General features: G+C 43.5%; 1 long non-coding RNA gene across 1 annotated transcript; it reads left to right on the plus strand.

Moving 5' to 3' along the window:
- Nucleotides 1-694: 694 nt before the first annotated feature.
- Nucleotides 695-17,148, plus strand: LOC310752008. Its single transcript, XR_014542784.1, has 6 exons — nucleotides 695-1,969; nucleotides 5,635-5,833; nucleotides 9,156-9,210; nucleotides 14,786-14,914; nucleotides 15,281-15,429; nucleotides 16,486-17,148. It is a non-coding gene; the product is annotated as an uncharacterized lncRNA (long non-coding RNA).
- Nucleotides 17,149-17,646: the final 498 nt, after the last annotated feature.

Genomic DNA, 17,646 nt, shown 5'->3' on the forward strand with positions numbered 1-17,646 from the left:
CCGATAGGTCTCCCATCCCGGTTCTGTAATCATTAATAAGATAGTGATATTGTGCAGAGGAAGCAACTCTATCTCAGACCACCAGGTGGCAGAATCCTCTTGGCTGCTTTGCTTCATGAAGTCCTGACAACATGACAAGGGATGTGGTGATGAGGCAGTACTCTAAAATGACAGGCTGCTGCTGTCCCCTGGTGGTGAAATGTGCAAAGGCATCATGTTCTTTCTCAGCCTGCTGGTCACATTTCCCTTCCTTAGCGTTGAAAATTCTGGCCCCTCCTTGCTTTTCACTGGCTAACTCATTTTGCTGGCTACCTCCTCCCTTGTATTTGGGACAGAATCAATTTGGGGACAGAGTTAATGTTTAATTGGGGTTTTTTTTAAAAAAGCCCAGTTGGATGGGGGTAGAGGAAAAAGGAGACACTGCATCCGCCCCTACCAGGGCCGTCTTAAGCATATCCGATGCCATGGTGCAAAGATCCCCCCCCCCCGTTTTCCAGAGTTGTCGACCTTTTTTAAGGGGGGGACCCCAAAGATGTTGACCTTTTTTAGGAAAGGCTGCTCCCACCCTCGCGGGCGGCCGCGCATCGACTCCCACAGCAGTATCATGGTGTGGGGCTGGGCAGCTGGGTGCGATGGGGGCAGCACGGGAGGCAAGCAGGGGTCTCGTCCGGGCAGAGACAGGCGAAGCGAGCTGGGCCATCTGTGTCGCTGCAGCAGTGAAGTGTGCTCACTCAGCTGCAGTCTCACCATCCTTGCTTGGGGAGGAAGGGAGAGGAGGAGTTTGGGTTTAATATCCCGCTTTATCACTACCCTAAGGAATCTCAAAACAGCTAACGCTTCCCATTGGCATGTCTTGTTGACCACTGTGAGAACAGGATGCAAGACTAGACAGGCCATTGGCCTGATGCAATGGGCTTTTCTTAAGATAGGTTTAGATAGATACCGTATTGGCCTGAATATCAGCCACACTTCCCCCCCAAATTCCGACCGCGAAAAGTCAAAATGCAGCTTAAATTCACGTACTTACAAAAATTGTCTTTTATGATATTGTTGCTGAAACAGGCATATGGTAAAACGGAACAAAGAAAAAAGTTTTCTTGCCGATTTGCAATTTTAGCGATTGTACGTACTGTAACTTTTGCGGGTTTGCAAGATCAAAGGCTTATATGGTAAATGTTAAAATAAAATCACTATTTTATTCCCTGAATCTAATTTTTTTTTCTTTTTCTCTCCAATTTTAAGGGAGCGGCTTATATTTGGAGATTGTCTTTTTCTTTTTTTCTCCTTGAATTTTAAAGGTATAGCTTATTTGCAGGTATGGCTTATATTCGGGCCAATATGGTAGATGATAGATAGATGATAGATCTTATAGAATTATTCAGAAACTGACCTAAAAGAATGGGACCACTTGAGATTCAGGGGCTTAAATATTTCCATTTGTTTACTGAATGTGTTTACAGGCCTTAAAGAGGAGAACCAGGGGCAGGGATGTGTCTCCAATAACGAAGTCTTGCCTTTTGGGTTTGGTTGATTACTATTATTATTATGTTGCTGCCTATTAGTTCCTGCTGTTAAATGGGCTACAGAGACTTGGTTTGCAATGTTGAGAAAGAAATCAGGTCAGCTGCCACCAGTCAAATCAGGGAACCTCCAGTCTGTCCCTATTTCCAGGTGGTTTTCAATCACAAGTGTCGGCAGATTCAGGTTACGCCATTATAATGGATAATTAGGCATCTTGCACAAGAAACCTGCTTCCCCAACAGACAGCGACTTCTTGCTATCAGGAAAATGATAGGGAAATGCCCCAGAACATGTGGGGAGATGCTTGCTCGATGCAAATGCAGTTTCACCTTCATGCAAACAAATGACGATGGATGCTGATTAAACAGTGAATGTTGTCTGATCTCTCAGTGAATAAATCAGAGTGGACGCTCACCTGTTTCTCTCAAGGTGATGGTGGCGGCGCTAGGTAAGCCTTAAACACATACAGTCCCATAATAGTGCGCTCTGATGGATGAGTGCCAATCATTTTGGAAGCAAGAAAGGGCTATCCAAAAATAAGGGAGTTATTTAAGCAAACTTAGGAGTAGGGTACACGTAGATACACAGTATATATGTTTGCAAATTTATTTGACAAGCACCTGTCAGGGGTAGACTTGCTAATCTTTCATAATATGGTGCCCTGGGTGAGCCCAAAATTTGAGGGCCCAGAAATTTATATATATCGTGGCGAGTTCCCGCCTTCACCTGGTGTAAATAAAGACACATGACACAATTATTTAGGTTAATGGGCAAAAAATGGCCACAACTTTATTGGTTACAGGTGATGAGTGGTATTGGCTTAGGCATTGGTCCTAACCAATTATCTGGGTTCAGCCTGATTGCTTGAAGTCCGGGAAGGGTTAATCACCAGTAGGGGGAGTCCTGCTGATGCACATCAACTAGGAACTCCCCCGGGGTCACTGCTCCTGGGCGTGCCTTAGGCCCTCACCTCCATAGGCTTCGGACAGGGCCACGCTCCCTGGAATCCTTTATCGGACTACCCTTCTATATGCGGGGGAGGTGATGGCTCTTCCACCCCCCTTCCATCTACATAACAATACTAATGCCAATGCCTAACTACCAATCCGAGGAAGTTGTGGCGATTTGCTACGAGGTAGGCGAAAAACCAAATGGCTGTTGCCAATTTGCCAAGTGGAAAAAATCCTACCAGGCCCCTTAATGGCGACCAACCGAGGTCCATAGCAAGGTCAAAGGAAAACCTTAGAGGGCGGGAGGGTGGGAAACCGGAGAAGCTGAAGCAGCAAAAGAGGGAGATCCCCAGCTGTGCCAGAGCTAAATAGCCCAGGCCACTCCCCCAGGCCAGCCGATTGGCTAGCCAGGGGATGACGCGACCGGGGATTCCCTCAATCATGCGGAGGTTGAGGGCCAGCCCCCATGCACGTGGAGGGGCCGTGAAGCCCGCAACTCTACCTCCTCTCTAGTTCGGAAGTGGCTTTATTAAATTTTCTGTTTTACAAGTTAAAATGCTCATTTTGCATCCTTAAGATATCAGTGACTTCCCTTTTTCTCTTTCCATGCTTCGTAACATAAATCACTGCATGTTCACAAAAGCTATTCCATTCAGTATTCCATTATTGCATTCATCAAAACTTGTTTACACTGTTGAATTTATCTTAAAGCTGCCAGCGTTTTCAGCTGTACACAATTTCCCTCCTATATATTCAATAAACGTTTTCCAATCTTCTTTAAACGTTAAGTTCTTCTTGTTCTCTTATTCTACATATTAAGTCTGCAAGCTGTGCATATTCTGTCAACTTAAGTTCCCATTCTTCTTTAGTTGGGACCTTGCTCGTTTTCCATTTTTGGGCTAACAGAACACGGGCTGCAGTAGCGGCATGCATAAATAACCTTTTTTGACCCCTGGGAATTTCAGTCTGAATTATCCCCAACAAAAAGGACTCTGTTTGTTGTTGTTGTTTGGAAAGTACTTTTAAACACACCCCCCCCAAGTCATTATGGATCATTTCCCAGAACACAGGAGAGGTGTTGCTGTCATTTGCATATATTGAACTATGGAAGGAGGGAGTGATGGCCAGCAACTTTAATGGTTTTAAAAGAGGATTTGACAAATTCATGGGAGATTAGGCTACCCCTGACTACCGGCCACAATGGCTCTGGTCTGCCTCTACAGTCCAAGATATAATGCCTCTGAGCACCAGTTGCTGGAAATCACAGTTGGGGAGAATATGAAAGTTCCAGTTTGTGATGGAATCCCTCCTGAAAAATACTCACAGTCTGCAATAGGGTTTGGTGAGAAATTCAATTCAGATCACGTCTAAAGATGAGCTATTAAATTTGCACTTTCCACAACAACATGAGAACCAAAATAGAATCTTCCTCCAAATGGCCCAATTTTTCAAATTTTGCAGCGGAGTTCTCCAACCAACCCATCTTTTCAGAAATGTTTATGTATGTTTAAGTTAACGTTACCAGACGTTTCCTGGGGACAGTCCCAGGATTTACAAATCAGTCCCCTGACAAAATCCTATCATTCCTACTGAAGTTGAAAAATGTCCCCGGATTCACTGAAAAAAATCTGGTAACCTTAGTTCAAGTATGTTTATTATGTGAAATTTGCTGGTGAATTTTCACGAGGATTAACAATTAAATCTCAAATAGCTTCAGAACTGAATTGAAGATTGGAAAAATGAGAATTGACAGAACTGACAGATCCTTCTTATCCCTAGCCTGGAGGCACCCTGGACTCCAAACCGTTCACAGGATTCGGAGAAGGCTCTGGGCTTCAGAGCTGGACAGAGCTGGTCTCTGGAGTTTTTGAAAGAAGTCTCAGAGCCAGGTCTTTGTGTGGTGGTACTTGCTTCGCTGATAATGCAAAAATGTGTTCTCAAGTAATTTGGTAAACACACCTGTAAGAAAAGGGAGTAGGTTGGGATGATTATGGAAATCACCCGGCAAAAGGAGGCCCAACCCATACTCACCTAAGCAACGTATTGGAAAAATGAAATTACACCTACAAAATCAAGAATGGCAGGTTAAACTGTTAGAATATCTGCAAAGGGCAAAAAATGACAGGGAGGGTAAGAGGTTATTCGACACAAAAAGCAAACCAAGAATGGATTATATTCAAGGAATATCTGAAAAATTACTATGACAGCAAAAACCTCCTGGCAGATCTTGAATGAGTCTTGCAATGTAAAGATAATTTAATGTAAATTTAATGTTTCTATTTAATTTCTCTCTTTTTTTTTCTTTTTCCAAAAGACTTAAGAAGATAATATGATACTGTGTAATATAACAAGTGTAATTTAGTTTTTTTGAGAACAATTGGAAGTCTATTTTAGGTCTTTTTAAAATTTCTTGTATTTTAAATTTTTTGCTATATGGGATGGGATACAAATTGTAATGTAGTATATTGTCGTATGATTTTGTGAAATATGTTTAATAAAGATTGTTGTGTTTTTTTTTATAAAAAGTGTTCTCAAGTATTTTGGTAAACACAGCTGTAAGAAAAGGGAGTAGATTGGGATTATTATGGAACTCGCCCAGCAAAAGGAGACCCACCCCAGACTCTAACACTCACTTAAGCCAGAAATGAGAACCAGATGGGTGGTGACTTTCCTTACACTAATTGCCAAGTGATAAGCTCACAAAGGTCAACTCCCTTCCCTATCATCAGGGCTGGTCCCCACCCAACCGACATTCATTCCCTGCCTCAGCACCTCCGTGACTTACATTAAGATGTTCCCTTTTCATACTCCTCCCAAAGGAACAGATTTCCTCATTTTAGGAGTGCTGATCCGCTGTTCTGCAATGCCTTGGAGAGCAGGCGGGGCAGCAGGGATATGTCAATTTCAGTTTCTGACTAGTTCTTCAGTTTTCCATGCTTAAATTAAGTCATCTACATTTCAACACTAGTTTGCATTTTTTTAAAAAAGTCCTCATGAAAAAATTAATCAACATTTTATCACAAATTTCTCCTAAACACAGATCTTTGTATACAGTTTTGTCACATATCTGTAACTATATTTACCATATCTATATCCAGTGCTTTTTTTCCTGGGGGTACGCAGGGGTACGCATACCCCAAACATTTTTTCGTTTCTTCTCTAGCACAGTAAATCGTCAGTTCTGCTGCTACCCCCAATGGCAGCCTCGTTTCCTGAGTCTTAGACAGAAGCGAGCGTTTAATGTGTGAAGCAGTGTGGAATGTGGATGTGTGGTGTTTTACAGAGGAATCGGGAAGATGTTAGTGCACACAACCTTGTGCCAATGTGGAAGTTACTGTGAGCTGTCAACTGTGTAATATGAGGTAAGGCATGTTCTTTGTACTTTTTCCCATATACTGTATTTATTTCCCCCGATTTGAACTATAAAATGGTGGTTTTCTTGAGTCAAAATGAGAGTACCCCTAAACATTTTTTAAAGAAAAAAAGCACTGCTATATCTATCTATTAAAAAATTGTCCAGTAGCACCTTATAGACCAGGGGTGGCCAGCTCTCACGAGGCTGCGATCTACTTTCAGAATTAAAAACTGGCAGTGATCTACTCCCATTTCTGGGGGGTTCAGTTCAAAGTGGCTGAGATTTTTTGAGGAAAGGAAAGCCCTTCACAAAAAGATCGCTGTGGATGAAAACAGCAGCACAGAGAAAGCTCTGTCTTCCCTTCCAGAGATCAAACAACAATGGAGGGCAGGGCGAGGGGTTAGTTTTAGTCAGTTTTAGCGACGCTAGGGAAAGGGAGCCAGAGATCAACCATGATCTACCAAAACATTGCAGTTGACCTGTTGGACATCCCTGTTATAGACCAACTAAGTTTGTTCTGATATCAGCTTTCGTGTGGGTGCATGCACACAGAAGCTTATACCAGAACAAACTTAGTTGGTCTATAAGGTGCTACCGGACAATTTATTTGTTTGTTTGTTTATTTATTATTTCGACTGTGTCAGACCAACACCTGAATCAATATCTATCAATGTCATCTATATCTAGCCTTCTGAGTTGGGGGGATTCAATTGTTGAATTATCTAGACCAGCTTATTGGTGATGTAATGGGTCACAACATGCTCATTAGTATAGCAAAGCCTTGTGCCAGAGGGCAAATGGGTGGGCCCTCCTCATGGGTACCCCCCCTCCCACACACCTGGCTGGTGGAGAGTAAGACAAAGGGAGAGCAAAGTATGTGAGAGAGGGGTAGAAGCAGGAAGAAGCCATAATAAGAGCTGTGCTTGTTTTCTGCTGGAATCCAATGTCTGATTTGTGTTTGAAACCATTGGCACGTGCTTATCAGACAAAACTCAGCAAAGCTTCTGAATTCCAGTTACTGGAAACTGCGGGGGGGGGGGGGTTGCTCTTGTGCTTGAGTCCTGCTGGTGGGTTTTCCATGGGTATCTACTACCCGTGTCCACTATTGTTGTCTATGCTCTGGTAACCTCAAGGTTAGATTACTGCAATGCATTTTACATAGGGCTGCCTCTGAAGATGTTTCAGAAACTTCAGCTGGTGCAGAATTCAGCGGCTAGGTTGCTCACCGGAGCAAGACGGTTTGAGCATATTGCACTGATCCTGCTCCAACTGCACTGGCTACCAATTAGTTTCCGGGCCCAATTCCAAGTGCTGGTTTTGACCTGTAAAGCCTTAAACGGCTCAGGACCGCAATACCTCAAGGATCGCCTCTTTCCATATGAACCTACCAAGACCTTGAGATCATCTTCTGAGGCCCTTCTTCATGTGTCTCCTCCTTGAGAGGTCCGGAGGGTGGCAACTCGAGAACGGGGCCTTCTCTGCAGTGGCTCCCCATCTGTGGAAAGTTCTCCTCAGGGAAGTTCCCCTGGCTCCTTCATTATACACCTTTAGGCGTCAGGCAAAAATGTTCCTTTTTAACCAGGCCTTTGGTTGACCTAGTTGACATCCTATACCCTTTTAAAATGTGGCTCTTTGAGTGGGGGGTATTGTTTTTATTTTGATTTTATATATTGTGATCTTTTCTGTGAACCACCCTGAGACCTCCAGGTATAGGGCGGTATATAAATTCAATAAATAATTAAATAAAATAAATATCTGATTGGCCACTGTGAGAACAGGATGCTGGACTGAAGGGCCCATTGAGCTGATCCAGCAGAATCTTCTTATGTTCTTATGTAGAAGAAGAAGAGTTTGAATTTACCGTATTTTTTGCTCTATAAGACTCACTTTTTCCCTCCTAAAAAGTAAGGGGAAATGTGTGTGCATCTTATGGAACGAATGCAGGCTGTGCAGCTATCCCAGAAGCCAGAACAGCAAGAGGGATTGCTGCTTTCACTGCACAGCAATCCCTCTTGCTGTTATGGCTTCTGAGATTCAGAATATTTTTTTTTTTCTTGTTTTCCTCCTCCAAAAACTAGGTGCGTCTTGTGGTCTGGTGCGTCTTATAGAGCGAAAAATACGGTAATATCCCGCTTTATCACTACCTGAAGGAGTCTCAAAGCAGCTAACATTCTCCTTTCCCTTCCTCCCCCACAGCAAACACTCTGTGAGGTGAGTGGGGCTGAGAGACTTCAGAGAAGTGTGCCTGGCCCAAGGTCACCCAGCAGCTGCATGTGGAGGAGCAGGGAAGCGAAGCTAGTTCACCAGATTACAAGTCTACCACTCTTAACCACTACACCACATTGGCAGAAATTTGCTTATGGTCACAAGCAAGCAGAATTTAAATTAGTTTTATACATCAATGATTTTTTTTAAACTGTTTATTAGTACACCTGCAGCACCAATACTCAAATTAATAAAAATAACTAATACTTTAGGTAGAATTTCAAGCCATACGATTAATTGGACAAAATCTGGAATAATGGCACTGGGCAATTGTTTATCACCTAACTATAACAAGCAACATTTTTTTGTACCTACAGGTCATATTTATATATTTTGGTTCTGAGATACATTTCTCAAATGCTTAAAATGAATTTGAATAGGCTGGTACTTAGATGGGCGCTACTTAAATATGTCCAACCCAGAAGAGAATGGCTCCTGTCTTTCACCAAAAAATTAACCACAAGAGGGCAGTGTTTGTTCTCACTTGGAACTTCTTGTTCAGGGTTGGGGAACCTGTGGCACTCCAAATGTTGGTGGACTCCCAAAATTGGTCACTTTGGCTGGGGATGATGAGTAATGTAATTCAACGACATCAGAAGGACCATCCTTGTTTCCAACATCCTTTGCCCACTTAATCATTGCTGTTTTGACCATCTCACCCTTTGTTTCCTATGGTAGCAACAATTTATGCATTATAGAAATTCATTTCGCATCACTTTCACATAAACCAGCTTCAAAATTTGACCTTTGCTCAGTGAATCTGTTCTTTAAATCCTTTTTATAGATTGCATTTGATCGATGATTTTGAATCTGGTTGCCTACTAAGTTTTGTATTTTGTCATATATTTTAAAGCTTACATTCATTTTCATGGAAACTCCATATGTCTCTGTATAAAGCCCATTTAGATTGCATATTTGTTCCTTTATGTGCACAAGCCTCTATCGGTCATAGCAGGGTTTTGTATTTCAGGAGGTTTTGATTCCTCCTCCACACACACACCCAACAAACTCCTCATCTAATGATTAAGAAAATGTTTATGAACTTTGTCTTTGTCATACAACAGATATGAGTGCCACCAGCGCTGGATTTAGGTTTGATGAAGCCCTAAGCTGCTGAAGGTAATGGGACCCTTTATATATCTAGCTGTCCTTTGTCAACAATAAATTGTCACTGTTTCTTGTGTTGAATATATGCTATATGGTAATTTATGGACCTAACAGGTATCTAAAGCCATTTATTTGCACGTAACAAATAGGAGCCAACACAACACAAAACACTGTTGCTGTATGTAGGTTTTATTCTATTTGTTTTTCATCTTATATTTTGGAAATGTACAACCAGTTTTCCCCCTCTTTATTTTTTTTTGGGGGGGGAGGGGGGACAAAAGAGTGGGTTTCTAAGCTATAGCTTGTTTAGCTTATATGTAAATCCGGCACTGAGTGCCACCCATATCTTCTGTCAAATCCTTCCAAATTGTATATGGTTCTTGTCCTTATTAGCCATGGTAGGAACAGAATCTCCATTCGTGGAGAGAGCATATCTTTGATGTTGACATTGTGCTCTGCTTATGGGCTTTCTTAAGGAATCTGGTAGGCTGATGCTGGTCACTAGATCCCCTTTGGCTTGATCCAGTAGGACTCTCCTGATCCAATGTGTTGAGCCCTAAGTTGTACAAAGTTCTGACTCTGCATACACACACCTGAATAAATCCTATATGCAAACACCCCTACATTCATTATACTCCACCCTCTTGGCAACGAAACCTGATTGCGAGGGCTGAAAACTCAGGGTGTAACAAAAAGAACAGCAGCTAGCAGTGTTGCAATGGGGGACGCACAATTAAATAATCGTTGGTATCCACCCAGTACAGAAAGGGCTGATAGATAATAATTTTTACTTGGATTACTTTATTTCCCCTCACCCTCTTTTGTACTGTGTCTATTAGACTGTAAACTATTATTCTGAATTAGAAAATGTATTTTTAAAAACGACAATGTTGTAGCAAATAAAAAAAGGTAAAGGTAAAGGACCCCTGACAGTTAAGTCCAAATGCAGAGGACTCCGGGGTTGTGGCCATAGCTGTCAACTTTTCCCTTTTCTTGCGAGGAATCCTATTTGGAATAAGGGAATGTCCCTAAAAAGGGGGGGAAATCGACAGCTATGGTTGTGGCGCTCATCTTGCTTTACAGGCCGAGGGAGCCGGTGTTTGTCCGCAGACAGCTTCTGGGTCATGTGGCCAGCATGACTAAGCTGCTTCTGGTGAAACCAGAGCAGCACATGGAAACGCCATTTACCTTTCCACAGGAGCAGTACCTATTTATCTACTTGCACTGGGTGCTTTTGAACTGCTAGGTTGGCAGGAGAGGGGACCGAGCAACAGGAGCTTACCCCATCGCGGGGATTTGAACCGCCCCCTTCCGATCGGCAAGCCCAAGAGGCTCAGTGGTTTAGACCACAGCGCCATCCGCATCCCTGTTGTAGCCAGTAAAAACTGTTAAAAATAAATCAACAAAATATTTAACCAATGCGTGCAACCCCTGCTTTGCAGCTGGTTCCATTACATCCCTGACCACTGGCCATGCTGGATGCTGAGTCCAACATCCTCTGTTGGGCAACAAGCTCTTCACCCCTGAGCTAAGGATCCCAACACTCAGGCTCCAGCACAGAGACCAGCACTTCTGAAATATTCCTCTGCAGCAGGAATAGGAAATCTCTGTTCCTCCAAGACATTTCTGGGCCTGAACTCACATCATCCTTGACCATTGGCCAACACTGCCTAGGGGGATCCGGAGTCCAAGAACATTCTCAGGTTACAACTCCCAACATCCCTGGACCAGGTGTGACCTTTGGGCTCAGGGTTTGTTCAAAGCATGTTTTCCAGCTGCACAAATCCCCATCAGGCACCCCACACTTAAAATAAAACCCCAAAGCCACTTGCTTTACACCCTGTGTAAGCAATCTGGAGTTCCCTGGGAAGACGTGTCAACTGCTAAACCACACTGAAAATTGTAGCTCTGTGAAGGGAACAGGGATTTCATAACAGCTCTCAGTACCCTTAACAAATGATGCTTCCCAGGATTCTTTGGGGGAAGTCATTAGTATAGTGCAAGTTTTCAGCCATGAGATCTTTGAACACCTTCTCTTAAGTTCAGCTTTGAGCCTCCTCTGTGAGCTGAACCTTTAAGAGCTGTGAATGATCATAACTGCTCCTTTTGGACAAAGGGAGCAACGCAGAAGTATTTAATAAACCAACCAACAAATGGAAGCTGTAAGGCAACATAGCATTTTAATCCACATGGGAACTGATCCAAGAAGAAGGAGGTCCTGGAGCCATTTTTGGACCGCATGAAGGAGACTGTAAACAAAACTAGCATCCATTTTGAGCAAAGCGACTGGTGGCAGGAGAGGGTTTGAGAAGAACTATGAGCAAAGCTTTGAGAAGCATATTTTAATATCTAAAAATGCTATGCTTTAGAAACAGCTATTAACAGAACAAGGCTATGCATTTCTACTCATAAATAAGTTCCACTCTGTTCCATGGGGACTTCCTCCTGGGTAAATGTGAATAGAACGACAGCCTCATTTTTGTACATAGCAAAGCTGTTCCTTTCCTTTCTGACCAAAAAAACCCCCCATCCATAGTTTTAGTGTGTTTGGGTGTATGAATGAATGCATAGGATTTGTTGTTCGAAGCTTCTGTAGCTACGATTATAAAACTAGAAGAATACTTTCCCCCTTCTACCTACATTTCTACCCCTTTCTACCATATAGCTAAAGACAATAGGAATTTGATTAGAAACCTCAAAGGCTTTCCAGATGTTCAAGCTGAATACACGTGGTTTGGGTAGAGGCCAGACTCACCCCTCCAACATACACCCATTGATTTTACAGTCTGAGTAGAACCCCTATTTGAAGAGCTTGAAATATACTGGTCCCTCTCTAGGTCAATGAGAACCTGCTTTCCCAGAGTTCCAGATCATGTGGATCAGGGTTCTAGATTATAAGGCCAGGGTTCAAGATTGCATGGATCATGATTCTGGGTTGCATGGAAGAGCCTGCATATGCAGGGTACTTCCCACACCGATAAATGTTTAGGTATATGTCAGGAGTGGAGTGTGCTACCACAAGCCAACCTTCCCCACCAAATGCACACAACTTACATAATTTGAGGGTATGGAAAGAGCTCCGAATGTCTATTAGAACTGATAGACTACAGGGCCTGATGTCGTGTTCTAATGCACTCTTACTACAAATGATTCCCCACCCACCCTGGGCCATTCTACTTGCAAACAAGGGCTTAGATCAAGATGTTGAGTTTCCTTCCAGATAGTGGCTGCACGGATCCCTACTTAGCATAGCATGACTTATAGGTTTTGGAGGCTGTGTACTGGTACATATTACGAGGTGGGAAACATCTGGAGGAGGAGGGGAAGCCGCGTTGCGCTCCGAATTTTGGACCACACGACATGGGGTGCTTTGGCATTCCTGACTGCATGAGCATAGGAAAAGGACCTGGAAAAGGACCTGGAAAAGGACCCGGCAGGTTGCATCTCTCAGGTTGGTGCTGCAGAGGGTCTTTAGTGTTGCAGGTCTCATGACAGGGTTTGGTGCTTGGGGACATGCGTGGGGACGAACTTTTCTCAGCGCATGCAGCATCGCAAACCTCAGCACACTTGGCCTCGGCAGGCGCCGGGGATTTCGGGGTGCACGGTTCAGGACACTGAATCTTGCACTTCAGATCACAGGGTTCCGGGCACCTTCCTGCAAAGGGTGGGTGGTTCTTGATGCATGTTGAATGTTTCATCGCAAAGCACTGAGGTCCTGGGTTGACACGCGGCCCTGAAGTTGGGAAGCTGTGCTGGATCCTGCAATGGTGGCTGTAGAAGGCCATAATTCTGCAATGCTGGGGATACTGGAAGGAAATATTTTGGGATAAAGGGTCAAAGCTGTGAACCAACACTGTCCAAGCATTAGGAAATTGACTGTTCCACACCTTCAAGAAACCTCTGCAAGGGAAATGGTTTGGGGCTCCATCATCATCATCATCATCATCATAATTTATTTATACCCCGCCCATCTGGCTGAGTTTCCCCAGCCACTCTGGGCGGCTCCCAATAGAGTGTTAAAAACAATAGAGCATTAAATATTAAAACTTCCCTAAATAGGGCTGCCTTCAGGTGTCTTTTAAAGATAGGATAGCTGCTTATTTCCTTCACATCTGAAGGGAGGGTGTTCCACACGGCGGGTGCCACTACCGAGAAGGCCCTCTGTCTGGTTCCCTGTAACCTCACTTCTTGCAATGAGGGAACCACCAGAAGGCCCTGGGCAGTAGATCTCAGTGTCCGGGCTGAGCGATGGGAGTGGAGACGCTCCTTCAGGTATACAGGACCGAGGCCATCCATGCATAACCCTGATCCCACTGAACACGCAGAAGAAACCTGCATTGGTCCCAAGGCATCTGGAAGTGATGCCTCCAATGATCCTGTCCTGAGCCCCACCTTGATCCTGGCTTCTCTTCCAATCATCTCTGGACCTCAGGAGCAAAGGCTGCTCCCAAGGATCTGTGTGAAAGATATCAAATGTCACTGCTTTTCATTGCACTAATTTGTCACTGGTGATGTCACAACAGCAGTGGTCACTGTACCAATGCCCAAACTCATCTCAGGTCTATCTGCATGCCCAGTACCCAACACAGCTGAAAGAAAGTAGAGGGACCATGGGTGCCCTGCTCAAAGCAGCAGATCAAGGATGAATAGAGACAGGCTTTTCAGATAACGAACAAGGATTTTCTCAATGACATTAATGCAGGGGACTCACTTTCGCAATATCATCATCATCATTCACATTAGGCAATTTAAGAACACAAAGTAACCCAAGGAGAGTTCTGCTGGATCAGATCCCAGGTTCATCCAGTTCAGCATCCTCTTCCCCACAATACCCAACTAGATGTCCATAGGAAACCCACAACGAATTAAGGCAACAACCTTCCTCTCTCCTATGTCCCTGTCATCTGATGTTTACAAGAAGGCTGGCTCTGAATTTGTGGGCTCCCTTTAGCTGCCGTGGCTAAGAGCTGCTGACGGACCCATCAAAAGACACAAGAAGACCACTGATGGATCAGAATAATAACTAGTCAATTACCCTTTCTTAAAACAGTGGCCAACGAGTGCAAAGCCCACAAGCAGATCATGACAGCAACATCCCTCCTCTGATTGTCTCCACATCACCAAGTACAGTGGTACCTCAGGTTAAGAACTTAATTCGTTCTGGAGGTCTGTTCTTAACCTGAAACTGTTCTTAACCTGAAGCACCACTTTAGCTAATGGGGCCTCCTGCTGCCACTGTGCTGTCACTGCACAATTTCTGTTCTCATCCTGAAGCAAAGTTCCTAACCCGAGGTAATATTTCTGGGCTAGCGGACTCTGTAACCTAAAGCATATGTAACCCGAGGTTACCACTGTACCCAGAAGTAGATGGAGGTTCAGAAAATAGCAACTCAAATGACTAATGTGATGGAATAGAACAGCTCTATGAGGAACGGTTGTAGTATTTGGGACTTTAATCTAAAAAGGCAAGAAATAGGTGACTTTATAGAAGTTTAGACATGGTATGGAGAAAGTGGATAAAGAAAAGTCTCTCTCTCTCTCTCTCTCTCTCTCTCTCTCTCTCTCTCTCTCTCTCTCATAACATTAGAATTCAGGAATGCTGGAAGATTTGAGACAGATAAAAGAAAGGACCTCTTCATGCAGTGCATAGTTAAGCTATAGAACTCACTCCCAAAAGAGGATGACTTTAAAGGAAGACTGGACAGTTTCATGGAAGGTAAGGCTATCAATGGTTACTAGCTATGATGGCTATGCTCTGCCTCTCAGCATGCTCCATGCATTGTAACCATGCATGGTTGGAGGCAATTATGCTTATAAATATCAGTCGCTGGAAGCCAGAGGAAGCAGGAGTGCTCTAGTGCTTAGGTCCTGCTTGCAGGTTCTCATTGGAGTATCTGGTTGGCCACTGTGAGAAGAAGATGCTGGACTAGATGGACCATTGGTCTGCTCCATCAGCGCTGTCTCTCTCTCTCTGTGTGTGCCCCATACTACAAAACATCCCCACACAATTTACCCTTTCCTTGTAGGTTAGGGGCTCCAAACCCTCAATTAATTTTGTTTCCAACCTCTGCACCTCTTCCAGGTCTCCCACCACCAGAATGCACTTACCTTGTTCTCTTGGTAGAACACGATGAGCGTATCTTCTGAGATCAATGTGAAAGCTGGAGCAGTTATATATATGCTTTCTCAGTTAAAGCCAAGGCCAGCCTGAGCCACCTTTGGGGACTTGAGGTACTAATTACAGATTCTCTAAAAATACGCTTACTAGCATCTTTTCTTTTTCTGGCCTATGATTTGGGGCTTGCGTTGCATTCAAGCACACAGCCCCCTATAAAAATGCGACGCCCGTTTAGCAAAGCACAGTAGTTCCTTTGATTTTTCTTTTAGGGAAGATGTTTTATAGAATACAGTCACTATTTTATGGGCATCACAAGGAGGCTTGCACAGATCCTGCAACCTTTTCCTCTCTTTCGCATAGGCATATCTTTCAGCTCCATCTGCGATTAGCACAGTTCTGTACTGGTTTTGCAATCTTTTAAGAGTAAACATAAAAAGAGCACCATCACGAAAAAGCATTTAGTGTGCATTTTCCAACTCCTCACCCAGGGCGGGTTACAACAACTAAGACACAGCACAGTGTTAAAAACATTTTAAAACAACTCACAGTCATAGAACTATACATACTTTTGTATGTGATTTTACGCAAGTTATTTCCCTCGATATGATGCCTTTTTGTATGTTATTTTTACGACGATATGCATTTCCACATGCAATTTCCCATATGTGTCGTTGTCGTCATCCCTGTCCTGTATTCAGATTAGATCAGGGGTCGGCAACCTAAGGCCCATGGGCCACAAGCGGCCCATGGATCCCTGCTGCCTGCTCAGGGACCCCCACTGCCCGCTCGGTTGGCTCCCGTGCGCTGGCACAGAGCAGAGTGGGGACCGCCTTCCACGATGCTGGCCAGCTTCCCATTGGCTGCAGGAAGCTCCTACAGCCAATGGGAAGCTGTGCACGCCTCCTCTGTGCTGGAAGGGGCGCCGAAAATAGTGTTTGCGCATGCGTGCGTGCGTACTCTGGCCCTCCGCAGCATCTGTGGGACCGTGAACCGGCCCAAGCCACGAAAACTTTGCCGACCCCTGGATTAGACCCTTCCTAAGAATGTGTCCCTTTCAGTGGATAAATGGGCATCTCCTTGCAATCGAAGTCATGTGTGACAGGGACCATTTGGTGACCTGCTTTCTGTGAGGATATACAACCAAACTAATGATTTTAAAACACTTTTAGGAGCCGCTCATAAACCCCTGGCAGTAATTGGAATGTGGATGCGATGTGTGCTTTGGAAACATTTACAAGTGCTTTGGATGCCTTTTAAAGCTATGCAACACCAAGATCTCCAGCAAAGGGAGTTTGCTCATTGGCACACATAAATTTAGAGTTGACTGCACCTTTCCATTTGGCTTTCTCCCTGTTTATAATTTGTCCAGGTGGTCTTGTAGTAAGGTTAAGGCTTACTGGGAAATGATATACAATGAAATGAAAAGGATGTCTAAAATGATGTTTGTAAAAATAAAATGAAATAAATAACACCAGAAGCCTTTCTCTTGGGAATTATAGGGATAGAGCTACCTAAATTGTATAGAAACTTATTCATGTATGCAACCACACCGGCAAGAATGCTACTTGCCCAAAAATATAAAGAAGAAGAACGGATACAAAAACTTATGGAATATGCAGAAATGGCGAAACTTGCCGGTAGAACAAGAAATCAAGATAACAAACTTTTTATAAAAGAATGAAATTGTTTATTGAATATTTACAGATAAATTGTAAACAGATAAAAACACTGGCAGGATTATTGTAATAACCTGCAGTTACATAAGAGTATATATTTAAAGAAGATAAATAAATGTGTAAGGTAAGATAATTTGGATATGCAGTAGATATTAAAAATAAATTTAAGAGGGGAAAGGAAGTCAAGTTTTAAAATGTCAAAATGATTGTAAAATGTATATGAAATGTATATATCTGAAAAGTATAAATAAAATTTAAATAATAACAATAATAATAATTTGTCCAGTCTTAAGTTCAGTCCACCCCATTTCCACATCAATATGTGACCATTTACCCAAAGAAATCTGTTCGCAGGAAAGTACTGTTATGTGTTTAGGGGACCAGTCTGGATGATGCCAGGTAGGGCTGGGAAAGATCCCCAGCCCAAAACCTTTGAAAGCTGCTCCCAGTTGGTACTGGGCTAGATGAACCAATGGTTTCACCCAGCACTAGTTATTATTTTTGGCAGGAATGGAGAGCCTATGTCCATCCAGATGTTGCTGGAGTCCAGGTCTCATCATCCCTGATCATGTCGGCTGGAGCTGATAGGAGCTGGGCGCCTAAAGACCCAGTGCTAGAGCACCTGCTTTCCATACAGAAGGTCCCACGTCTTCA

Source organism: Podarcis filfolensis, assembly GCF_964270895.1.
Source record: "Podarcis filfolensis genome assembly, chromosome: 16".
NCBI lineage: Eukaryota > Metazoa > Chordata > Lepidosauria > Squamata > Lacertidae > Podarcis > Podarcis filfolensis.